The sequence below is a fragment of the Macaca fascicularis genome, chromosome 11, assembly GCF_037993035.2.
Source record: "Macaca fascicularis isolate 582-1 chromosome 11, T2T-MFA8v1.1".
NCBI classification, from domain to species: Eukaryota; Metazoa; Chordata; class Mammalia; order Primates; family Cercopithecidae; genus Macaca; species Macaca fascicularis.
Window position 1 is genome coordinate 82,703,354 of NC_088385.1, and position 27,377 is coordinate 82,730,730.

Below are 27,377 nucleotides of genomic sequence, written 5' to 3' on the forward strand. Positions count from 1 at the left end.
CAAGGGTCCATCCTCCAGCCCCTTCTGTCTACACAGTGGATATGTGGGGAATTAGTTTGAGAACCAGCCTCCTCATGCCTCCTCCCAGCCACCACCCCATGGCCACCCACTCCCCATCCTGTACCAGAATCTGCACCTACTTAAGTCCCACAGTTGGCCCTGCAGGAACCCTCGAATAGGAAATGTAGGCCCAGGAACCCTCGAATAGGAAAAGTGGGTTTCACATCCCTTGAATGCTGTATTTTCTATTTTTTACTTACATGTAAAAAATTCACGTGTAAGTGAACCGGCAGTTCAAACCCATGTTGTTCAAGGGTCAATTGCCTACCCTTTTTGGATGATCTTATCCACCCCTATGCCTTTAAACCTTCAACCATATCCTAACTTTTTACTGATCTACATCACCAGTGCTGGTCTCTCTCTGAATTCCACATACAACTGCCTCCTAGGCAGTTATCAACACTCAAACTCCACATCTGAAAAAGGAGCTCTTAGCACCTTCACCTTAACCACCATTAACAATCTATTATTTTTGTATTTCCTATCTCAGTGAATGGCAATATCACCCACCTGGTTGTTCAAAATAGAAACCTGGGGCTCACTCCCACATCCAGTAACTAAATTCTGCAATATTAATACCCCTTTTATATCTTCCAATTGGTATACAGGTGATATTGTTTCTTTACTTCAAGCCTTTATTATTTTCTCATCTGGGCTAATGCCTTAGCCTTATTTGCCCTTCTCAGAACTTTTATTATTATTATTATTATTTTTTTTGAGATGGAGTTTCACTGTTGTTGCCCAGGCTGGAGTGCAATGGTGCGATCTCGGCTCTCCGCAACCTCCACCTCCCCAGTTCAAGCGATTCTCCTGCCTCAGCCTCCCAAGTAGGTGGGATTACAGCCTACCACCATACCCGGCTAATTTTGTATTTTTAGTAGAGATAGGGTTTCTCCATGTTGGTCAGGCTGGTCTCGAACTCCCGACCTCTGGTGATCCACCTGCCTCAGCCTCCCAAAGTGCTGGGATTACAGGCATGAGCCACAGCACCCAGCCACCCTTCTCAGAACTTTCTTTCTCGCAGTGAGCTTTCTATCATAAGTAAATAATATTCAATAAATATTGTTGGGTGTCTACTATGTGTCAGGAACAGTGCTGGGATATAATGAAAAACAAACACAGACACAGTCCCTGTCTCCCTGAGACTTACACTCTCTCAAGTTCTTTTTCTAACAAATGAATTTGATATTCACTCCTTGCAGACATGTGGTCTGGAGCCAGATGCCTTTGGTTTGAAGCCCAGTTCTTCTATTAGACCATGCATGCTTGGTCAAGTTAACAAGCCTGTGCTTTAGCTTTCTCATTTGCAAAACAAGAATCATGAGAGTGCCCACATCCAGGGCCAGCAGTTGCCGATACGCACAGTGGCAGTGGTGGGTAGCAGTGCTTCACAGCTGGCATCCATCCTGCTAGGATGGCTGCCAATGAGGACCAGTCCACGCCAGTTGGTAAATATTTTTAACTCACCCTTCCTTATTCCATAGAGTTGGTGTGAGGATTAAATGAGCTAATACATGTGAATGCATAGAAGAGCACTGGCACTGAGAAGTACTCCATTCCATAAATATTCACTGATTTAAATTCAATAGGTGATTTCCCATCCCAAGATATCAAAGCTCTCCATTTCTTGCTACCTGATAATCTTACTTTCTGCTCCAGCCATACCAAATCCCTTAGTTCTCTAAAAAGGCACTTTCTTTTCGCCCACCTTTATATTTTTACATACGCTGTTCCCTTTGCCTGGTCCACACTAGCCTCTTCTGTGTCTGCATACGAATATACACACAAACACCTGGAGAATGCCTACTCTTTCCTCAATACTTAGCACATATTTTTAAAACTCCTCAGTTTGGCCAGGCACGGTGGCTCACGCCTGCAATCCTAGCACTTTAGGAGGCCGAGGTGGGTGGATCACTTGAGATCAGGAGTTCAAAATCAGCCTGGCCAACATGGTGGAACCCCATCTCTATTAAAACTGCAAAAACTTAGCCGGGCGTCGTGGTGCACGCCTGTAGTCCCAGCTACTAGGGAGACTGAGGCAGGAGAATCGCTTGAACCCTGGAGGCAGAGGTTGCAGTGAGCCAAGATTGCACCACTGCACTCCAGCCTGGGCAACAGAGTGAGACTCCATCTCAAAACAAAAGAAAAAAAAAGAAAAAAAAAACTCTTCAGTTTGAGTAACACCTCCTTCGGGAAACCATCTCTGACTCCCCCTCTAGGCGCACTGACTCTGGTCACTTGTTAGCAAACATCAATTACTATGGCCTTCTCAGCCTCCCTTCCCTTAACAGCCTCACTCCTCTTTCATTTGAGAAACGGCTCTTCTCATACTACCTGCTCTGTGTGAGTCTGCAGTGTCTTTAATTACAGTTGCTGCCCTCCAGCCACAGTAGCTAGATCCAATGAATCACAGAATCCCGTGGCCCTTGTGATAGTGATTGGTCCAAGAAGTGGGCATGTGACACAAACTTAGCCAATAAGAGTCCTTGCCCTCCCTTTGATTGTTCTAACTAGGGCAAGCAAAGAAGGTGGGTTTTTTTTGTTGGTTTTTTGTTTGTTTGTTTGTTTTGTTTTTGTCTCTGGGATCATGTAAATAGAAGGATGTGGCACAGGGGTTATTTACAGGCACATTTTCCACCATGGAACCAAAGAATTTTGATATATTTTTAGAACACATTGGCCTTACCTCTATCAAAGGCCATTGCCTCTCCGACTGGAGTTTTCTGTTTAACAAGAGATTCAGTCAACAATGAATGTTTGTGCCCATTCGTTATAACATTCATTGTTGTTAACAATTAATCTCTTGCATTCAGATATACATAATACCAAAAATTGGACACAAACTAATTACACCTCTGGCCACATTTTATATTATATCAGTATTAAAAATAGTATGATATTCTTGCCATAAATTGACAACAGGAATAGACTCACTTTAGCTATTTGAATCTTTTTTTTTTTTTTTTTTTTTTTGACATAGAGTTTCACTCTGTCGCCTAGGCTGGAGTGCAAAGGCGCGAACTCGGCTCACTGCAACCTCCGTCTCCTGGATTCAAGCGATTCTCCTGCCTCAGCCTCCTGAGTAGCTGGGACGGCAGACGTGCGCCATCATGCCCGGCTAATTTTTGTATTTTTAGTAGAGACCCAGGGTTTCACTATGTTGGCCAGGCTGGTCTCGAACTCTTGACCTTAGGTGATCTACCCGCCTCGGCCTCCCGAAGTGCTGGGATTACAGGCGTGAGCCACTGTGCCCAGCCTGCTATTTGAATCTTTAGAGGAAGGAACTGTCCTTCACACACATTTTGAGGGGAGAATGCATAAGTCTGTCCACAATTTGAAACTTAGAGAATGAAAACTAAGTTATACTCAAACAGAGCTCAAACCTTTCCTTTAATGTGAAACTCTCTTGTATATGACCCTTTATAGCTAAAAGGGTAGGAGACATTAAAAGAAACAAAACAAGGCATTTTTCTGTTTGTTACAGAAGAGAAAAGAAAGAAAACAATTTAGTTAAGCTAGAAAGTAACTTATCTGAAATGAAAAAATGCAGTTTCTAAACCTTGTTTAGCCATTGAGTCGCCAGAAACATAGCAACTCTATTGTGAATCGTCTCTTCCTCCCCAGCCAGATCTATAAATTAGAAATAATATTATGTGTCCTGGCTAGTCTCACTACAGCTTAATGAGGTTATTTCTAAGAAACCCTTTCATTTCAAAAAATCATAGGAACATGCAAAGAACTTTTATTGTAAAAGGACTTAATTTGATTAAAAAGCCCTCCCTGCTTACTTTGTGAGTCATGCACATTTCCCACTGACTTTCTGTATGTCTCTATTATCAGCATTCAATATTTATTTAAAGTCTATTGAAGTAAAAAATTATTCTCCCAGCCCAAGGTGATTTCTAATGACTATTTAGTTTTTATGATGATTTTTAAATTTTTCATTAATAATAGAAGAATCTAGTGTTAAATTGAAAGTTATTAACATTGCCCCCCTTGCAAGTTTTCTGAATGTTGAAAATATCTTTTTTTTTTTTTACCATATCTTTCCCTAATTGCATGAGAATAAGGTTATACTTAATTATTATTTAGAATTTCTACAGTACATTTATACAGGCAAAGTACCTTAATTGAAGTAACCAGGATGTACTGCCTTCTCAACATCCTCTTGAATATCTAATAAGCATTTCATGGGAACAGATTGTGAGGACAGAAAAAAATAATAATAATAATAAAAAGAAGTATCTCAAATTTATCAAAAAAACAAACAAAAAAAAAACTAACTTTCCTGATATTCACCCCTTCCCAACCTGCTCCTCCTGCAGTCTTCCCCAACTCAGTTAATGGCGACTCCATTCTTTCAACTGTTTGGGTCAAAACCTTGGGTCATCCTTGACTCCTTTCTTCGTCTCACACTTCACATTCAGCCCACTAACAAAGCCCATCAGCTCTGCTGTCTAAATATACTCCAGCTGTCTAAATATACTCCAAATGTGCTGCCAGCTTAGTCCTACTGGCTGCTGTCCCTCACCTGAATCACTGCAGCCCCTGATGACTGCCCTCCCTCTTCCCACTCCCGCTGCTTCAGTCTATTCTCAGCACAGCCGCCATAGTGAGCCTGCTGAGCAGCCTACATTAGAAGATGTCCTCTTCCGCTGCCCCCACCCACCAAGGCTGCTCAGCTACTTGGAACAAAAGCAGAAATCCAGACCGTGATGACAATGTAAAACAAAAATAAAATTCTAAGCCCCCCAAACCATCTGAATGGACCCCTCCTCTTGGCCATGGGCATTCCAAAGTTAATCTGAAAAACTAGTTCAGGCCTCCATGAGAACTGAAGGCCTCATTATAACCTCCTCCCTTTGGAATTCAGGTACAACTGACCATTATTTTATTAACATTAAAACAGAGATCTTAAGACTTTTTGTAGCAATAAGACACCAAATTCTGACCTGACTCTAGTATAGCATCACAGGACAGATAGCAGGCCCTGAAAAAAATCAGAGTATTTTACCCTAAAATGTGTTTCTTTTATATATTTTGAAACGACCCTGCAAAGCTCTTCGTCTCTTGTGGGGAAAATTTACATTCTGTAGAGAATCCCTTTCCCCTTCCAGGTCTTTTCCCTGATCCAGGAGAGAATTAGCTAAGAGTCTGGCATCTTTCTAAGTCTGATAAGAAACATTTACAATTTTATTTTCTCTGAAGCCTACCTGGAGGCTTCATCTGTTATAATAAGAGCCTTGGGATTATAACCCCTTATCTTAACCGAGATACTCCCATCTATGAATTTCAGGTCTTTAGATAAAATTATTTCAATCATTTGCCAATCAGAAAATCTTCAAATCCCCCTATGACCCGGAACCACTCCCTGCCCCACCACTTCAGTTGTCCTGCCTTTCCGTACCAACCCAATGTACATCTTACATGTATTGATTGATGTTATATGTCTCCCTAAAATGTACAAAACCAAGACGTGGCCTGACCACCCTGGGCATGTATTCTTGGGATCTCTTGGGGCTGTGTCACAGGCCATTGGTCCTCATTGTCTTGGAATAAATCTCTTCAAACATTTTACAGAGATTGACTCTTTTTGTGGACAACAAGGACTCCCGTGAACTTTCTAGCCTCCCACCACCAGATCTGCTCCTTCTTTGGGACTTTGTACTTTGCTCTCGGCACTTTCTTCCCTGCAATATCTGCATGGAAGTTTCCCTCACTTTTTTTCCAGTCTTACTCAGAAAGGGGTATTTGAGTAAAGATATTTGAATAAAGTTCTCTGGCAACTTTATATAAAATTGCAACTCCCCACTCCTGATATGTCCTTTCCTCATTCCTGCCTTATCCTCCTACCCCCTTCAACACTATACCTAGTCCTCTATATACTTAGTGTAATCTGACATAATGCTATTTATCACCTGTCTCCCTTTCTAGAATGTAGAAAGCAGAAGGGCAGATATTTTTATCACTTTAATTCATGACTCTATCTTCAGGGTTTAGCAACAAGTATGGGCTCAACAAATATTAATTCTCAAAAAAATATATATATATGAAAGAGCTTCCAGCTATCTTCACCATAACACCAGGGACAATGTCTTCTACTATTAAATTTACACCTTGCCAAACATGCTATTCTTTTTATATTTGTAATTTTCTTTTTTCTTTTTCTCTCTTTTTTTTTTTTTAGATGAGGTCTTGCTATGTTACTCAGGCTGGTCTTGAACTCCTGGCCTCAAGCAATGATCCTACCTCAGCCTCCTAAAGTACTGAGATTACAGGCATGACACACCATGTCCAGCCCAAACATACTATTATTTTCCTAGTGGACATTTCAGACCATGAAAATAGAAGAGTAACTGTGGCAAAGGGGAGTTGGGTGGGAGATGGACGGTGCTTTGGCTCACATGTGATCTGTCTAAATGGCTCTGGATGCTTTATATCAGCTGGAAAAAAACCACAGCAGCTTTATGCAGAAATAATGAGCACCCAATCAGAACTACACATGCCTGAGGACAGTGGAAACTTTTCAGAGCAAATCAGTTCAACAATTTCAGAGCAAATCAGGAGCAACAATTTCTCCACTGATTATTGACTAGAATGGAACCTACCACTAGCCTACAAAGGTGAATCTGAAAAGTCTTTGTGTTATTCAAATAACACAAATCACTGAGGCCCTGGTAGTAAACTGGAAACAGCATAGTCCTTCTACCAGACAACTGCTACTAGCTGACATGTGTTATGCACATAACCCAAATCTTCTGATTTTTCAAGAAAAGCCAGACTTTAGATTTCATGTGAAATTCCTCAAATGTAAAAAGTTGTCTTCTTACTCAATTTTCTTGGTTTTTTTGTTTGTTTGTTTGTTTGTTTGTTTGTTTGAGATGGATGGAGTTTTGCTCTCATTACCCAGGCTGTAGTGCAGTGGTGTGACCTCAGCTCACTGCAACTTCCACCTCCCAAGATCAAGCGATTCTCCTGTCTCAGCCTCCCAAGTAGCTGGGATTACAGGCATGCGCCACCATGCCCCATTAATTTTTTTGTATTATTATTGGAGACAGGGTTTCACCATGTTGGCCAGGCTGATCTTGAACTCTGAACCTCAGGTGATCTACTTGCCTCGGCCCCCCAAAGTGCTGGGATTACAGGTATGATCTACCACACCCAGCCAGCTCTTACTCAAATTTATAAATAGCAACACTGCCATATTCTGTGGGACAAACAAAATAGCTTCTAACCACGTTCAGCTAGGACTCAACCTTTGCCTTATACGCTGATGAAAGCTAAACCCCATTCTGAGAAGACTAAACCCATATAATCAAACTCCTATCTGTTTTAGTCTTCTGTTAAATTTCTTCCTCATAGTCCTAGCCAGAGCAATCAGGCAAGTGAAGGAAATAAAAGGCATCCAAATTGGTAAAGAGGAAGTCAAACTGTTGCTGTTTGCCAATGATATAATGGTATACCTAGAAAACCCTAAAGATTTGTTCAAAAAGCTCCTAGATCTGATCAATGAATTCAGTTAAGTTTCAGAATACAAAATCAATGTACAAAAATTAATAGTACTGCTGTGCACCAACAGCGACCTAGCTGAGAATTAAATCAAGAACTCAACCACTTTTACAACAGCTGCAAAACAATTAAAATCATCAGGAATATACCTATCCAAAGAGGTCAAAGATCTCTACGAGGAAAACTACAAAACACTGCTGAAAGAAATCATAGACAACACAAACAAATGGAAACACATCCCATGCTCATGGATGGGTAGAATCAATATTGTGAAAATGACCATACTGCCAAAATCAATCTATAAATTCAGTGCAATACCCCTCAAAATAACACCATCATTCTTCACTGAAATAGAAAAAAAAAAATCCTAAAATTCATATGGAACCAAAAAAAAGCCCACATAGCCACAGCAAGACAAAGCAAAAAGAATAAATCTGGAAGCATCACATTACCTAACTTTAAGTTATACTACAAGGTTATAGTTACCCAAACAGCATAATACTGATATAAAAACAGGCACACAGACCAATGGAACAGAATGAAGAACCCAGAAATAAAGCCATATACATACAGCCAACTGATCTTCCACAAAGCAAACAAAAACATAAAGTCAGGGAGAGGTCACCCTATTCAACAAATGGTGCCAGGATAATTGGTAAGCTCCATGTAAAAGAATGAAACTGGATCCTCATCCCTCACCTTAAATAAAAATCAACCCAAGATGAATCATAGACTTAAATCTAAGACCTGAAACCATACAAATTCTAGAGGATAACATCAGAAAAACTCTTCTAGACATTGACCTCAGCAAAGAGTTCATGGCCAAGAACCCAAAAGCAAATGCAACAAAAACAAAGATAAATAGACGAGACTTAATTAAACTAAGAAGCTTCTGCACAGCAAAAGAAATAATCAGCCGAGTAAACAGACAACCCACAGAGCGGGAGGAAATATTTGCAAACTATGCATCCAACAAAGGACTAATATCAAGAATCTACAAGAAACTCAAATCAGCAAGAAAAAAAATAAACAATCCCATAAAAAAGTGCGCCATGGACATGAACAGACAACTCTCAAGAGAAGATATACAAATGCCCAACAAACAGATGAAAAAACATGCTCAACATCACTAATGATCAGGGAAATGCAAATTAAAGCTACAATACCATACCACCTTACTCCTTCAAGAATGGCCATAATTTGAAAATCAAAGAACAATAGATGTTGGTGGGAATGTGATAAAATGGGAACACATTTATACTGCTGGTGGGAATGTAAACTAGTACAACCACTGTGAAAAACAGTATGGAGATTCCTCAAAAAACCTAAAAGTAGAACTACCATTTGATCCAGCAATTCCATTCCTGGGTACCTACCCAGAGGACAAGGAGTCATTATACGGAAAAGATACTTACACAGTCATGTTTATAGCAGGACAATTCATGATTGCAAAAATATGGAACCAGCCTAAATGCCCATCAACCAACAAGTGGATAAAGAAAAAGTGGTACATATATGCCATGGAATACTATTCGGCCATAAAAAGGAACAAAATAATGTCATTTGCAGCAACCTGGATGGAGTTGGAGAACATTATTCTAAGTGAAGTAACTCAGGAATGGAAAATCAAACATTGTATGTTCTCACTTATAAGTGCGAGCTAAGCTATGAGGACACAAAGGCATAAGAATGATATAATAAACTCTGGTGTCTTGTGGGGATAGGTGGGAGGGGGGTTGAGAGATAAAAGACTGCACATTGGGTGCAGTGTACACTGTTCGGGTGATGGGTGCCCCAAAATCTCAGAAATCACACCTAAAGAACTTATCCATGTAACCAAATACCACCTGTTCCCCCAAAACTATGGAAATAACAATAATACTAAAATAAAAAATAAAAAATAAATTTTACCTTCATAGAAAATACTCTCCATGGTCTTCACGCACAGCTCAGAAAACTAAGTTAAAATGTACTTACTACTTACGTCTTAAAACTTTACACACATGTGAGCATGTCCCAACTCTCAACTTGCTGGACAGAGCAAGTGGGGAGCCTGCTGTGAGCCAAAAACTATCTGAGATAGGTCTCAATCAACTTAGAAGTTTATTTTTCCCAGGATAAGGACGACATGCCCAGGAGAAAAGAACACAGAATCACAGAAACAGTGCGTGGTCTGTGCCTTTCTCCAAAGATGATTTTAAGGGCTTCCATATTTAAAGGGAAAAAGTGAACTGAAGGGGGAAAAGGGAGGGTATGGTAACCCACATGTTGCGAGAGAAAAGGAGCAGGTTTGGTAGTAGTCAATTATGTATTCATCTCAAGATAAGATGAACATAGAGTAGCTACCTGTGGCGATATTTAACCTTTTATCTATAGCTATCTGCTTAGGAACAAAAGGAAAAGCAGTTTCTGGCATGACTCAGCTTTCAGCTTAGTTTTTTCCTTTTGGCATAGCGAATGGGGTCCTGAGTTTCTATTTTCCTTTCACACCAGCCTCCACCCCAGGTGACATTCACTGTCCCTTCACAGGATCCCAAGTGTCCTTGGTGCCTGCAATGGTAGAGGCTGACAACAGTGAGAATGGTAGAGAAATTCCCAGCAACAGCAAGGGAGAAAATGAGGATTCTGTGTCTGCCAGAGAAGGAGGGAGGGGACAGCTTATTGGCGTGAAAAGAACACAATAATAATTAATATGGTTAATTATTGCCCAAATCACTTAGTAAACCGAGAGCCTCTCAAAAGCTGGACTATATCTTATTCATCTATGTATTCAGAGAATCAGTCACCGCACCTGGCACATAGTAGGCCAGGTGTTGGAGTAAGCAGAGCTGTTTTTGTATTACATGACAAAGTAAAGAAAAAATTCCTGGTCCAACCCTCAATCAGTGGTTCCAAAACTTCTCCAGAAAACTGCAATGTGAAATTTAACATTTCAGGGCAGGGGTATGGTTTGCAATTTCAGAATCACAAGCTGTATTGTTCTACTTTAAAATGTCACAATGGAAGAAAACAGATTAAAATTAAAATAGTTTAAAATAGTTTATTTTAAGAAGCAGGAGACAAATCTAATCCCATTAGAAAGAAGTAAAACAACTGAGAATCTACAGAGATGTGAATGAAACTGTTTTACAAAGATTTTGTACTGGGAAGTCATCTCAGTCATGAAACAGAAGCAAGCTGGCTTCAGCAAAGTCCCTGCAAAAGCAAGGAGTGGGGAAGCGTTCTGTGCAATTAGCCTCAACCTTCCTGCTCTCCCCGCAAACACATGTATTTTAAATGCAATGATTTTAGCAAGGGTTTGAGAACTGTTATTTGTTAGATGAAGACTATGTAATTAAACCCACCGGTCTGAAAGAAAAGCTTTGTGGGTACTTTTTTTTTTTTTAATCTTCTATGGCTGGGCTGGTAATTTTTTCCTGTCTCACACCTACTCAAAACCCAGGGGATTTGTCCTTGATGCCTGGCATGAATATAATTAGAGTACAGTTCTCTAGTGCATAGTTCAATCACAGCAGACAACTATTGATTTGTGTGTAAATCAGAATACATATAATTTTCTCCAGATGAGGAGCTGTTAAAATGCATTAACAGCTTCAGGTTTCATGTTTTGGATATGGAGACATTGGGAGTGTTGGTTGTTTTGCTTTATATTTTTCATTTTATTTTTTTCCTTTCCCCCAAGAACTGAGATAACCTCTTTCTGAGCAGGAAAGCTCCACCGACTTGTTCTGACAAATTTCCATTCCAATTTCACACCGGGTCACACACAATCAGAAGAACAGCGTAAGCAGGACTTCAGGGTGAGCAAAAAGGTTGAGGCTGATTGCACAGAACGCTCTCCCTCTCCTTGCTTTTACAGGGACTTCGCTGAAGCCAGCTTGCTTCTTTTTCGTAACTGAGATAACTTCCCAGGACAAAAAAAAATATGTATTTAATGATCCTAAAAGATTTTGTTTTCACGTTTTCACATTTTTCTTTGAGTAACAATTAACACAAAATGTTCATTCTCTTCTTGTTTACACAAAACACTCTCTTATTGCTAAGAGACTGCATAGTATAATAGAAAAGGACAAAATTAGGCAGCTGAGAAGACCTGGGTACGATATTGGGTCTGTCTTGGCCCTGGGGAATTCACATACCTTCTTTAGGTTAAGATTTTCTATCTACAAAAGTTGACTGAGCATCAGTGGTTTTCAAATTGTACACCATGTATTTAGGGTATAAATTTGGGAAAGGAAACATGGGTCTCCAGGACCCCATTCCCACCACATACTTCAGCCACAACAGGTCAGTTCTTATCTGTTTACATACTGGATTTCCACAGAGAAAGGGTTTCATAGTTTTATACGTTTGAAAAAACATCTCTGTCCTTTCCAATTCTCACCTTCCATAATTCTGTGGCTTTTCTCTGTGATCACAGGTAGCCTCAATTTCCTGCAGTACATGAGCTCATTAATGTAGACCACTATACAAAATGGAAAACTGGTTCATGCATGATGGTTTTCTCCAATATGATCACCTTCACCATCAAAACTATGAATTTATTAAGCATTCATTCATGCATGTGGGTTACTTTTCAGCACAAGCAAAGTGTACAGGCTTTGTTTTAAATTGGAGAGGCTGAATGATTTTATAGATTTTGGAAATGAGAAATCCCGATAATTCTTTCAATGTAGTATAGCTGTTAAGTAGCAGAGGCAGTGATAAAAATGAATAATATATTTGAAAATGCTTTTGTAACACAAACCATAATGGTCAATAAGCAATTAAACAGTTTCATCTGGAATCACTGTTGCCACGGGATATTAATGGTTCCCCACAGTGCCAAGCAAAAAACTATCATGGCTCTATGCAAATAAACAGATTTCAACATCCATTGCAAGTAGGAAGTGAATTTTCCCGGGAAAAGGGCATCTAAATACCACCTATTACCACAGGCACAGGAAAGAACATTAATCCCCCAGAACACACGATATAAATTCCAAGAGCAAGCAGCTGCTGGGGAGGAGGTGAAATACCGAGTTCAGGTTGGGAAAATAGAGATCTGCAGCGTTACACACCCACAGTCAGAACTGACAATTCACATTGGGACGGAGCGAAGGCTACCATAAAAATTAATGAATGAAAACCCAGTAGTCAAAATGCACTTTAAGCAATACTTAATCAAAGACTAGCACTTAGCAATAAAGATCATAAAGCAAGAAGCAGATCTTTAAGAGTTGACCACAGCAATAAAAAGAAATGAACCATATTGGACTACAATAGAGACTGTTACCTTAGCCATACCAGTTGGTGTTATCACTAGGTCCTCTGTGAGAAGAAACCAGAGATCGATATTGGCAACAGCTCAAATATTTTTTGATGCCATTGCCTATCTACCTTTTTGAAGAAACACTGTCACCAAAGCTAGAATGCAGCTTTTAAAAATCAAGAAGTCATCAAGAATAAATACTTATCTGGGTCTCCTTTTTCTACTATCTATTTTTGCTTTAATTTTCCTTTTTTTTTTTTTTTTTTTTTTTTTTTTTTTTTTTTTGAGACGGAGTCTCACTCTGTAGCCCAGGCTGGAGTGCAGTGGCCGGATCTCAGCTCACTGCAAGCTCCGCCTCCCGGGTTCACGCCATTCTCCGGCCTCAGCCTCCCAAGTAGCTGGGACTACAGGCGCCCGCCACCTCGCCCGGCTAGTTTTTTGTATTTCTTAGTAGAGACGGGGTTTCACCGTGTTAGCCAGGATGGTCTCGATCTCCTGACCTCGTGATCCACCCGTCTCCGCCTCCCAAAGTGCTGGGATTACAGGCTTGAGCCACCGTGCCCGGCCAGCTTTAATTTTTCTACTTTGTGAGCTGGTTTGGCTAACAAAATTGAACAATTCAAGTCTATTCTGAGTCTTTAGATTTAACACAATTCTTGATCTATTGACATTTTCCAAAACAAAATGGTCAAATGCCTCAAAACTAGGATAAAATATAAAATGAGGTTTCCCACCAAAGAGAAACAGCCCAAATACTCCAGTGTTTAAATAATTTTGAATGCTTTAAGGGGGGACTTTAGAATTCTGATCATCTTATATACAATCACAAATAGCACAATTAGATTTCTTTTCAAATGTTACAGAAATTCCTCAGAGGTGGCACTAAAGTTATTTAAAATCTACTACCCATCATGGAAGTTAAAATTTTTAAATGTGCACCTTGTAGCGTTCAGTACCATAGTACAATCCTCCTTCTAGGAAATCATGTGATGAAAGAAAAATCACTTAAAAAGCAGACAGTTCATGGACACCAGTTTGGCTATATCAAGCAATGAGCCTGTGGCTCCTGAGATCAATGAAAGAGCATCCTATGGGGTTCATTTCCATCTAAAACCACTTGTGATAGTTGTTAGTGCTGTTTGCCAAATATTTCTGGTTCTCCCTATTTCCAGGCACAGGATAGGATTGCCTTTTCTGGCCCCCTCATGGTTGTGTGGAACCACATAACTACTTATAGCCAATGACTTGTGAGCCGAAGGGAAATAAATTCCTTCTTAGAGCATTTACTTGATAATTCAAGACTTTTAAGGGCTCTCTCCATTCCTCCAGCCCAGTGACCAGAAGTAGGCTTTTGTTTGTTTGCTTGTTTGTTTGTTCGTTTGAGACAGGGTCTTGCTCTGTTACGCAAGCTGGAGTGCAGTGGTGCAATCACAGCTCACTGCAGCCTCAACCTCCTGGGCTCAAGTGATCCTCCTGCCTCAGCCTCCCAAGTAGTTGGGACCACAGGCATGTGCCACCAAGCCTGGCTTTTTTTGTTTTTGTTTTTGTTTTTGTAGAGATGAAATCTTGCTGTGTTGCCCAGGCTAGTCTCTAATTCCTGAGCTCAAGCAATCCTCCCATCTCAGCCTCCCAAAGCGCTGGGATTAAAGGCATGACCCACTGCTCAGTATTAATGATGGATAGTGTTTTATCTGTCTAGGTCCCAGAGTGAGTCTAGCTCCCAGGTATGGACACATAATGAACACATAGCACAAGATAATTAAGCCTATGTTGCTTTAGGCTGCTGAGATCTGGGGATAATTTGTTACTGCAGCACTGCTTAGCTTATCTTGACCAATACAATGCTTTGTAAGTTTGGATCTTCTTGGTGCATGAGTAATGTACACAAGAATAGATGACCACAAAAGACTCCAAGAACTGACCCGATCTTCACTGGGAATTCCCCAAATCAAGGATTATGCTAGATCTCTCAGGCTGAACCTCAATCTCACATCCCTAAGCAGTACTCTAAAGCCAAAAGGAAATTCAGGGTCTGTAGGCTTTCAAGCTATTGTACCCCCAATTAAATTGCTTCCATGAGATGGGTTATTCCCTGCCTTCTTTCCCCAAAATGTTTTGGACATTCAATCCAACTGTCAAAATACAGTAACAAATCATGTGCAGTATCTTGAGGGAATTAGAGTAAAAGTTGTTTGTAGCTTCCATAGGATAGAAAGTTTGACAGGTTCATTCCCTTTTCAGTACTAAAGGCTGACATAGCACATGGGAACATCTTGGTATAGGACAGTTTTCCTCACAAAGCATTTATTTTACGCTCTTCAATTATTCAGAATTACTTCTATAAAAATTAAATATTTCTTCAAGGCAGTGCTCATATTTTGATGGGAAGGGGAATTTCTTTCATTTTCTGTTGATACTCACTGTTCATTTATCATAGCACTGGGTTGCCATGATAACAGCTTCTAAAAACAAGACTCCTTGACATTTTACCACAACCTTGGAAGACTGGGGATCTTTATCCACTTTTCACTCAGATGTATGATTTTATGTAATTTCAAAGAACTTTGAGTGCATTTCTTTCAGGAAAAAACTCTTCTAACCAGACTTATGATCAAACTAGAAATATTTTGACAGAGACCACCATTAGCAGAAAGTTATATGAAAAATAAAATAAAATAAGAAATGCTGAAATACTGTTTTCTTTCTCTTTCTTTCTTTTTTTTAAAGCTGAGAGAGTCTATGGAAACAACAACTTGGTAAACTTCTTACCCTCAACAACCACGAGCTTCAGAAAACGTTCTCTAAACTTAGCATTTGGAATAATGCTTTATATTTAGCTCCTTGTTTTCCCCATCTCCTCTGATGGTAGTGATATGTTTTTTAAATGCCTAAAACCTTTCCTTTTACCTAAGAATTCTCTAGATTTCATGAATTATTGCAAATGGGTAATCACAAGTGCAAATGAGGAATTTGTAATACAAGTACCCATCTGTGCATGCAATTAACTGCCTCCAGCAAGTAATTGCCTGTTTTTACAAAAGCCTGCTTAGAAACCTCAACTTGAGGATGTATGTTTGTTTTTTAATAATTCTGCCATAACACACGGCAAAACTTTTTCTTGGGACCAACACTTTTAAACAAGCTACCAAATAACCTATATTTTTAGTCTTATAAAGATTATACCTAAGCAGCCAATCCCACTGTAACTGATTTCAGAGGAGCCTGACACTTCTAGATATACTCAGGCAATTTTTCAATCAGAACCAGCCTTTTGTCCAAGAGACCCCAGCATGGCTAATCCTCACGGGAACTGCTCCTGTTGAAGCACCTTTGGGAGATGTCAAAGCAAAATTTCCTATAAGAATCTACAAGATCCTTCACTGACTGCCCCACAACCCCATCTTTCTTTTATCATCTTCCACACCACCACCACCCCCAGTCATTAGGATTCAGCAAAACTGGCTTCCATATTCCTCCTTGCACACAGTAAACATGGCCCTCTTCTCACATGCTGAGATCCTCTTCCCCAGGTGTCTGTGACTCATTCCCACACTTCTTTCAGGTCATCTTATCCTAGGGGTCTTCCCTGAGCTCTACAATAATTCATGCCCCTTGCTCACTACCACACTGCCAGTCCTAGCCCCACTTTATTTTTGTCCGTAACCCTTCTTGCCGTATGATATATGCTTATTTTCTGCCTCCCTTATTAGAATGCAAGTTTCATGAGGGCTGAAGTTTTGTTCTGCTAAGTTTTCTAGTGTCTCAAATAATGCCTGCCACATAGCGTTATGTGTGTATGAATGAATAAAAATGAACTAATGAACATTCCTGAGGTGAAAGAGGCTCCTCTCCCCATCAGAATTAAAATCCTTATTTGGCTTACAAAAGAATGTCCTTGCCCTCTTTATTCTTATCTTTCTCATGCAGAAAAAACTGGAAGAGTGTCTCAGATTGCCACAACTTGGAGAGTTACTCTCAAAGACAATAAACCAGCATCCTAGAATGCAGTCTGGGTTCCTCTAATCTCTAACCTCAGGTTGAATTCCTTGCCTTAAAGGGTAATCCCGTAGAAGCTGAGGGAGCTGGTTGTTTGAGTCTTACCTTCACTGTTCTGGTGTTCACCTTTCAGTCACCATCCTCTTCCTGTGCTCTCCTAGGCCACTTGTCAGTTCTTCATGGTGATAAGACCCCTAGTCAGCTCAAATCTCCTGCCTTAGGACTGACTACCTTGGAAAATACATTACACATACAAGAAGAAAGGATGAAGAAAGTAAACTTTTTCACTTAACCTTACACTTAACCCTCAAATTTAAAAATCAATAGCCTTGATTAACACTAAGCTCAAATTTTCAGATACTCAACTTTCTCACTAGGAAACTGAAGCACTATCTTCCTCAGTAGGTAATTATAAGTTGCTAAGGAGATGTGACAAAGTGATTGAAGGAAACAAAAAGGGATAAAATCTTCAGAATCCAACCGTTTTAAAAAAAGAGTACAAATTAAAAGAAGCTCTCCCAAATGCGAAGAGAAATATAAAAACAAATTACATATGAATTGATGTGCTAAAAAGATTGTGCTCTGCTGAAATTGGGGTGCTATTTTTAAAGATTTAGTTTGATTTTTTCCACTGTGTCTAAGGTAAAAAAAAAAAGTTTGAACCATTATCAAAGCTCAGCAAATCAATTTCAGTATGTGCCTTTCAAAAATTTCTCTTACATCTAAGTTAATAAGCTTACTTTTTAAATTATGGTTCAAAAAGTTAACTGGATAAAGGTATTATTGTATATTTTCAATTTATGTACCAATAACATAGCTTTCTCTATTTTTAAGATACAGCAAGTCACAGAACATAATAATTCTGTTGTTCAACAACAAGATTTGAGGAAGAAGGGAAAGACAACAAGAACAAATTATTAAAATAGAGAAAATTCTATGGCAAAAAGGTTTCCTTTCTATAGTTTAAATACTCGCCCTTCTGCATGAAACAACAAAATAATCTTTTCTTTTTTTTTTTTTTTTGGAGATGGAGTCTTGCTCTGTTGCCCAGGTTACAGTCCAGTGGTGCAATCTCAGCTCACTGCAACCTCTGCCTCCTGGGTTCAAGCGATTCTCCTGCCTCACCCTCCCAAGTAGCTGGGATTACAGGTGCCCGCCACCATGCCTGGCTAATTTTTGCAATTTTTTTTTTTTTTTTTTTTTGAGATGGAGTCTTGCTCTGTCACCCAGACTGGAGTGCAGTGGCCTGATCTCAGCTCACTGCAAGCTCCACCTCCCAGGTTTACGCCATTCTCCTGCCTCAGCCTCCCGAGTAGCTGGGATTACAGGCACCCGCCACCTCACCCGGCTAGCTTTTTTTGTATTTTTTAGTAGAGATGGGGTTTCACCGTGTTACCCAGAATGGTCTCAATCTCCTGACCTTGTGATCCGCCCGTCCTGGCCTCCCAAAGTGCTGGGATTACAGGCTTGAGCCACCGCGCCCGGCCTAATTTTTGTATTTTTAGTAGAGACAGGATTTCAGCATGGTGGTTGGGCTGGTCTCAAACTCCTGACCTCATGATCCGCCCACCTCGTCCTCCCATAGTGCTGGGATTACAGGCGTGAGCCACTGCACCCAGCCCAAAATTTTTCTTATTATAAAACTTTCTCACAAAGGCAAAACCAAGCTACGTATGAAGAAGAAGGGGTAGGAAACAATAGGAGGCCCTTTTACAATAAATAACCCTACGGTTTTTGCTTTCTTGCTGGAAAATCAGATAGCTGCAATAAAAGCACAATTACATGGGGTGCTCTGGGGGCCTGCAGAGCATTTAAATCACAGATTTTCCCCCTCAGGTCTGATTCTACAAAAAAGGACATTAAATAAAGTGCCACATGTTCACATTTTCAGTTTAATTACCTCTTTAAAATGCTAAGATTTTTGAGCCACATGGGACTCATGTACATTTTCAATTACATAGGAATCAATATTTTAAATCATTACATTCTCATTACACCTTCCTGCAGTTCATGCATTACCTATCTATATTTAATATTATGCATTTAAATAACTTGCCTAAGCCCATTTAATAAGTTAGTAAAAGAACAAAAATGAGACTTGCCACAGCAATTCTGCATACTAGCTGAGTGACCTTGGGTTGGAATCCAAACCCCCGTGGGTCCTTATAAAAGAAGAAAGTTAGACCAGAAGATCACAGTATTTTTTCTCGCCTAATAGCCAATGATTTCCTATTCTTGATTTTATACTCAAACCTTTTATCTCTAATGTGTTTGAATGTAAGACTCTCAAAATTCAACATTGTTGTCTCTCTCTGAGGACATCCTGAAGATCAGCCCTTCAAGCTCTATATCAACCAAAACCCTCATTTATATGAGTGCTTGTTCCTTTTATAATTTATTGTAAGAAGTTGTTTGACATCAGTGAAAATGAACACCCTCTCTATTCACTATATCCAGTAACCCATAGTATAACGCTACCATCCTCAGACCTTTCCAAGTCTTCCTCTTTCACCTCTCAGCTCTCATTGAGCTAAACAATTTTTATTCTTCTTGATTTTTCTCCATAATTTGTTTTCCTACACCTTTGTCATTTTCTTCAGCCTTTAAATTATCCATCTTTAAGTAATATAATAATATGGAAACCTAATTTATCGTTTGAGTAGAAAATGTCCTTGTTCTCCCAATATGTTAGGAATTACTTTTTCACCCCAATGCAGGGAAATGTGGTGGTATTGTTTTGCTTTGTTTTGTTGTTTGTTTGTTTGTTTTGAGATGGAGTCTGACTTTTGTCACCCAGGCTGGAGTGCAATGGCGTGATCTTGGCTCACTGCAACCTCGGCTCACTGCAACCTCCCCCTCCCAGGTTCAAGCGATTCTCCTGCCTCAGCCTCCCGAGTAGCTGGGATTACAGGCGTGTGCCACCATGCCTGGCTAATTTTTTTGTATTTTTAGTAGAGACAGGGTTTCACCATGTTGGCCAGGCTGGTCGTGAACTTCTGACCTCAGGTGATCCATACACCTCGGTCTCCCAAAGTGTTGGGATTACAGGCGTGAGCCACTGTGCCCAGCTGTTTTGTTTTAATTAACTACACTGAACTATATTATTACCTTATAGTCAGCTTTCCATTTCACTATCTCCAACTCTATCTGGTGGCTCTTGTCTATAATCAGTAGTTATCTATTCTCTATTTTTATAGTTTCATTTTCCTCCAGATGTAAAATCCAATGGTAGAACAAAGATCTGGCCAGTAGGGTCTTGCTATGGGCTATATTGTGTCCCCGCAACATTTATATGCTGAAGTCCTAATCCCAAGTACAGTAGAATGTGCCCGTATTTGGAGATAAGGCCTTCAGTGAGGTAACTAAGATTAAATAAAGTCCCAAGGGCAGGCCCAATCCAATATGACTGGTGTTCTTGTAACTGGAAGAAATTTGGACACAGACACGTACAGAAGGACAATCACATGGGGATACAGAGAGAAGACAGCCATCTACAAGCCAAGGAGAAAGGCCTCAGAAGAAACCAATCCTACTGACACTTTGATCTCAGACTTCTAGCCTCCAGGACCATGAGAAAACAGATGCCTTGTTTAAGCCATCCAGATTGTGGTACTTTGTTATTACAGCCCTAGAAAACAAACACAAGAAGAGATGCCTCTCTCCTGGTTATGACCTTCAAGGAGAAAATGACATTGCTGCCCTCCATATCCACTGCTGCTAGAATGAGGAATAAGGTGGAAAGCATACCTCATTCCAGCCCACACACAATATTGGTGGCTCACACTGTGTTCCGCTATCGCCACCCACATGCCCAATCCCGCTGATACAAGTGGACAGATTTAGGACTTTCACAAGAAGAGAAGCACATTTCTCAGTAAATTAAACTAGACCGTCAATGTTTCACCCTTATTTTTTTCTTTATACTCAACGAAATATTAACAGCCTAACAAATCTCAGGTAGATAGCTAAATACCTAAAAATTGTCCAGAGAAAGAGTAGGACCAAATTTACTCTGGACGTCCTGCCCCTAATCTTAGCACCAGTGACTATCGTACTAAATGTTTCTTCACAGTTTATATTCCGGGGGTACAGTTCAGTATACCCAAGGGAAAGCAGGCTTGGGTATATTCTTTTCAGAGAAGCCTAACATTTGAGCTTGGAACCAAGGCTAGAATTTCTAAGGAGAAAGGTTTACTCATCAGATTTTCACAAAACAGCTTAATGTTTTTCATTTTTCCATTTATTTTTCATTTTCATTTTCATTTTTCCATTCACTCACTTTTTCAGGAAACTTTTATTGTGCATCTAGTGTGTGCAAGGTTCTGTAGTAAGGGCCAGAGCTATAAATGATGATAAAGCATCAACATAGCAAAAGACCGTAAGAATTGTCCCCCAGAAAGCTAGATCATGAGGATTTCTAAGAAAAGCGAAGAGTGAGAAATCACAGAAATCAAAAATTTAGGATTATGAGGGAAAAAACATTCCAAAGACCAGCTGCCCTATTTTTTCCAGGATTTTATCAGTTCAGGAAATCAAAATAAAAATATCACATCATTTGAACAGATTTTCAGATGGGATGGGCAAACTATACTCATGTGACAGCTCACAAAGAGAGAAAAATCTTTTCCTCTGCCTCCTTCCCTCTCTGACAAATACGCTGATCGGCTCCTTTGCAGCTCCCCCAAATACATACTATTTACATTCACAGAAGACAGCCAAATCATCTTACAAGTGTATTTCAATGTTTTGAATCTTCTAACACCAGGCAATCCCTGTTACTTTCTTTGAAACAAGTTTCCACTATGCAGAGAGAATAAACAAACACACTGTGCTGTTAGCAGGTTCACTCTGTTGTCTGGGTGGAGGGGAATAGAGGTGGTGGCGGTGGCAGTACTGATGGCAATGGCCGGGGCTCAACCCGAAGGGAACAGTGCTGCTTTTTCTTGCAGCCCTGGGAGAGAATCGCGGAGTGCTACAGGAAGAGGGAAGATCCTGAACTCACTCAAGAGAGCGCCTCAAGGGCAGTGGTGTTCTCTCTTCAGGCACGTGATCGGGAACAAAGGAATCTTTATTCCTCTCTTTCTGCTGCACTGGTTTGCTTTATATTCCTTATAAGCAGCTGAAAAAGACCATGAGCAGCCCTTTCAATCAGCTGAGGAAGAGATGAAAGGTTTCAGAAGAGAGAAGCTGTCATTTCTGAGAATGGTTTATTCACATTATGGAATAATCTTTCAAGAAAAGAACTCTACAGGACTGATCTTTTAATTACAGAGGGATAAATACATCTGTGAAATCTACCAATTTCACTTTGAATTAAATACTCTTACTAAAAGCCAGATATTCAGTAAACAAAAATCTCAATTTGGAAATGGCTTTTCTCCCTAATACATGTCTTCTAGCTAATGCCCTACCCGACTCCACCCTCAAATTCTAGTTGCTATTTGAGAAACAAAAATACACAACCTTTTAGAGATGGAGTTTGAGGGTCTTAGATATGCTTCATTTGCTACCAAGCAAGCTCTGGATTCTCAAAAATGTCGATCAATGATCTGTGAATAATTTTATGATTACAGTGTCTTATAGGGAATATTTTTTGATTTATCAAAGAATCTCAACATATTTAATCCTATGCACAAATCACATCCCAGCTGTGGTTGAGAAACACAAGCAAGAATCACAGTTAGAGTCTTTGGTGTACCTTCACAGTGCCAAAGACAGGGTGGGCAAAGAAACACACTCCATAAGCATTTATTTACTGAAATGACATTGTTCATAACTCCGGGAATTCCACCAAAATTTTAAATTGCAATTTCTTCTAGTTTTTCTGGATGTAAAACAAGCATAGAAACAGTGCCTGGCTCCTAGCTGGTTGTGTCTTTCCTGGCTCATTTTATATGTAGTGTCTCTGACTAAAACAGACCAGAAGCAACTCTCCTGTCCATACACAAGGGAGCCAACAGCTTTCTGTGGCCCTTTTCCATCTCCCAGTATTCTGGATGAGTCAACCCTCTTCCTTGGGGGTTTCTGGAGATTTTTGCAAGTCCCTGTTTCAGAAAATCCCATTTCCACTTGAAGTATTTATCCCAGGAAAAAAAAAAAAGAGTTAAGAAAAAGAAAACCCTGAGTTTTCTCAAAAACTATTTATTTTCCATTGATGTTCCTGCTTACTTTTTATGGAAATCCTTCTCTAACTTGGTAATTACACAATATTTTAACATCTCCTTTTTGTGTTATTTCTTAACTTTGAAATAAATGAAGATTCTTTAATAGATGACATTTAGACAGATGTCATTCCAACAGTAGGCTGATTCTTCCTATTACTTAGACATTTTAAAAATTCTGAAGCATTCTCATTTATGTCTATTGGCATCAGTTAACCTGTGGTTCCAAAAACTAGTGCCAAGTTTTGGTTTTTCCTGTTTGCAAAATCAACCTTTCCCCATGTCAGCTGTTCCTAGGGTGGAGGGGGTCGCAGAGCTCCCAGCAACACTTCTTGTTAATGTACCCTGTGGCAAACATCTCTTCTGTTCCCTAGATCTCGTCCCTAGATCATTGTCCATGCTTCTAAGATGCTTCCCTCAGCATTCAGGGCCCAGGCTCCAGAAACCACCATTTCTTCAAAATAATCTCATAATGAGCTTCTAGACCAGTTTTCAGCCAGTCTCTTTTTAAATCTTCTTCATGAAAATTTTGAGGCTAACCCACCCAATTTTAATCTAAGTAAGGAGAGGACAAAGATTATTTATTTACTTGACCAAACTTTGGGCAGGCTCCTGAAACTTCTCATAGGCTCATCTGTGTACTTTCTTATAAAGTTCAGTTTTAACAAAGAATCCTGCTGAGTCCGTTTAGCAAGCACCCTCACCCTTGATATCCCAGCACCCTCTGTATCTGGCTGGGTTCCTCCTCTTCCACCATCCCCCAGGTGATGTCTGCTCACCCTGGACTGTCTTCAGTAAGAATCCTGTTAGGTCAGTTTAGCCAGAATCCTCCCTTGCCCCTGAAGTTTCCTCTTAGTAATTTTTTTATATACTGACCCCCACCCTGCTTCTTCTACTTGTCCATGCTGTATTCCTAGTTGAGCCCAATCTCTCCTCCACTGCAAAATCTGATTGCAGTGATCTCTACACCTATTAAGATGGTCCTGAATGAAGTCTCCCTTCCTGTGTTTTAACAAGTATCATTGACTAGTTTTTGTCTTTAACAGACAGGAACAGATGGTATCAAGACATTTTCTCTTTATTATGGGTAGGCATGATATCACCTGTGGTAACTTTCATTTTTTCTGTACTTCCATAAAGCTAAGGAGCTTGGTTGAATCGACTCAGCAGCCGGCTCTGGGCCCACACAGTCCTCTGTTCATAGAGGGAAGAGTGTCAGCTTACAGTTCCTCATTCATTCCCTCCATCTTCCTTTGTCATTCATCTGCTGTTACACTGACCTGCTGCCAGGTAAATGAAACTAACCTGGCATTTTTTTTTGAGACAGAGTCTCACTCTGTCACCCAGGCCGGAGTGCAGTGGCATGATCATAGCTCACCGCAGCCTAGTACTCCCGGGCCCAAGCGATCCTCCCACCTAGCCTTCCAAAAACCTGGGACCACAGGCACATATCACTACATTCAGCTTTTTGTGTGTGTGTGTGTGTGTGTGTGTGTGGTTTTCTTTTGTACACATGGGGTCTGTCTCCCTTGTTGCCCAGGCTAGTCTCCAACTCCTGGGCTCAAGCAATTCTCCTACCTTAGCCTGCCAAAGTGCTACAATTACAGGCATGAGCCACCACATCCAGCCATAAACTCTGACCTCTTGGACATACGGAATTTCCCTCAAACATAGTAGATTCCTCTGGCATAGGGTACAGGGGGGATCCTTGAAAAAAATTGGATGATATTCTGCATGGCACATATTTTCAGTATTATATTCTTACACTGTATTGTATATATTAGTTTATAATTCTGTTTTCCCCTCTAAAGTGTCACCTTCATTAGGGGATGTTACCTCCTTAAAGTAATAACTATATTTTATTTATCATGGTTTTCCCAGTGCCTTATACATTGCAGATGCTCAATAAGTAATTGTCCATCTTCATGTATCATGTATTGTTGCTCTTTTACACGGTCCTCAGAAACTCAGCAGAGGGGACTTGAGACAAAGGAAAGGAGCTTAATAGACCTCACTCACAGGAATAACATTGAATAAAATAAGACAATGGGAGAGTAGGCCTGGGAACCGTAAAGGAAGAAACCCCTAAAACGAGATGCAGGGAGGGGAAACTATAGAAAAGAGGGAACAACCAAGGGCCATGTGTCAGCAATAAGAGATAAATATCTTAGAAAGTACTGATCTAAGACAAACCCAGAGCCCCCAAGTACCATTTCAGAGCTTAAAGCAACTGCAAAAGACAAGGAATAGACTTTATCAGTAAGGGTCACGTTCCTCACCTCACTCCCGTATTATACCCTACACGTCCCCCTCGCTCCACAGGGACTTGATGAATATCATCTGTCAGCCTCCTTTCTTTCTTGGTATCTCAATGAGCCTGTTTCTCTTCTCTTCCTTTATAACCCCTGGACATGCATTCTTTGATCTTGATAGGGCCTTCTCTATCCCATATCCTCTGAAAGATAACCAGCCACTTAGAATGGCCTCCTCCTCACCACTCTGTCAGCTCCACCTCAGCCACCCTGGCAGCAGGGACTGAAGTCCAATCTTGCTTCACCTTACTCGCCATAGGCATTTAAGCACACCCAGTAGGTCTAATCTTTACTGACCAGCAATGCCTGAGTAACTGATTTGAATAACCTAGATTTCAGTCTCTGGCCTGTAAAGAATTTCATGGAAAACCCGCAGGTTTTTGCTGCGGGCTGCCATGATGAATAGCCATGTTTATTTTTCTGGTGTCTCTATTTCTATTACATTGATGTGCTGTGTCCTGGTATTTCTATCTCTATTACATGGATGCACTGTGTTCTGAGAGTTTGACAAAATAAAAATATAACAATAACAACAACAGAAACCCTGCATAATCCAGAGGGTATCTTAAAATGACAGCCATCGTTGTAAGGACTATAGCGTAGAAGGACAGAGCTTGGGCATCTACCAATCTTGGATTTGAATCTTAGCTCTACTGTAAGACTTTTTGCAAGTTACTGAATCTCACTGAGCCTTAGTTTTTTTAATCTGTAAAAGAGGACAAGAATACCACCTTCCTCACAGGGTTACTATGTGCTTTTAACCATTCTGTCCTCTACACAACTGCAATCCAAAAACATTGCACTTGGTTCCTCCTTCACTTATTTCCAAGAGATCTATGAGACCCCTGGTATCACAGAGTGAACCCCGCTAGCCTAAAGGAGATATCATCCGAGTTCTGTTCATTATTTTTAACTATATTTAAGTGTATTTGATTCTTCATCAACTAGAGCCTAATTTCTTTGTATTCAATGGAATTTTTTTCAGGAAAAGAATCTGCGCTAATTTATATGACTGATATACAGAGTGAACATAAAGGTTCAAGAAGCCAGTGGTTCACAAACCGAGAGCTACGCATACCCTGGAGGCCTCAAGGAACACAAATTCATGCACTCGTTATGATTCATGTGAGGACTGAGTGAACAATGCTATGTAAACACACGCAGATATATCCACATATATTCATATATATATATGCAATATTGCTATGTTTCAAATATATATAGATTGTTTATATAGAGGCTATTAATAAAATATATTTTAAAGTGTTATTTAATTTATAAAAGCTTTTATCATTGTCTATTTTCTCAGTCAACATTTGCTATTATAACATGTTGTGGTTCTAGATTTTTAATATTAATATTAATAATTGAATTGTGACACTGTTACTACTAGTAATGTTTATTATTGTTAATAATAATAGCCAACATTTATTATGTGCCAGGCACTGTTCTAATGACTTAATGACTTAACATATATTACATACTCACATACTCATTAAATCCTCACATGACCCTATACAGTAGACCTATTACCATCTCTAATTTATATATTAGGAAACAGAAGCACAGAGAGGTGATGTAACTTGCCACAGAGCTGGTAAGTTGCAGAGCTGGGATCCAAGCTCAGATATCTGGTTCCAGGGTCCAAGACCTCTGTTTCCACATTTAATCAGTGGAGAACTCAGCTTTGCAATCGTATATTGGTGTCACTGTTTTTAACCAAAACATTATTTGTGACCTTGACATCCATTTTATTTTCTATAAAAATGAGCATATTTCTAAGTAGATACAAACTTTGATATATGTGTGTATGCTGGCATATATACAACCAGAGGTACAACCAGGAAATCTATGATAACTAAATTCAAACAAAATAATAATAGCTGAACAATGAGAACACGCGGACAAAGGGAGGGAATAACACACACTGGCCTGTTGTAGGGGTTGGGGGAGGGAGAGCATTAGGATAAATAGCTAATGCAAGTGGGGCTTAACACCTAGATGATGGGTTGAGAGGTGCAGCAAACCACCATGGCACACATTTGCCTATGTAACAAACATGCATGTCCTGCACATGTATCCTGGAAC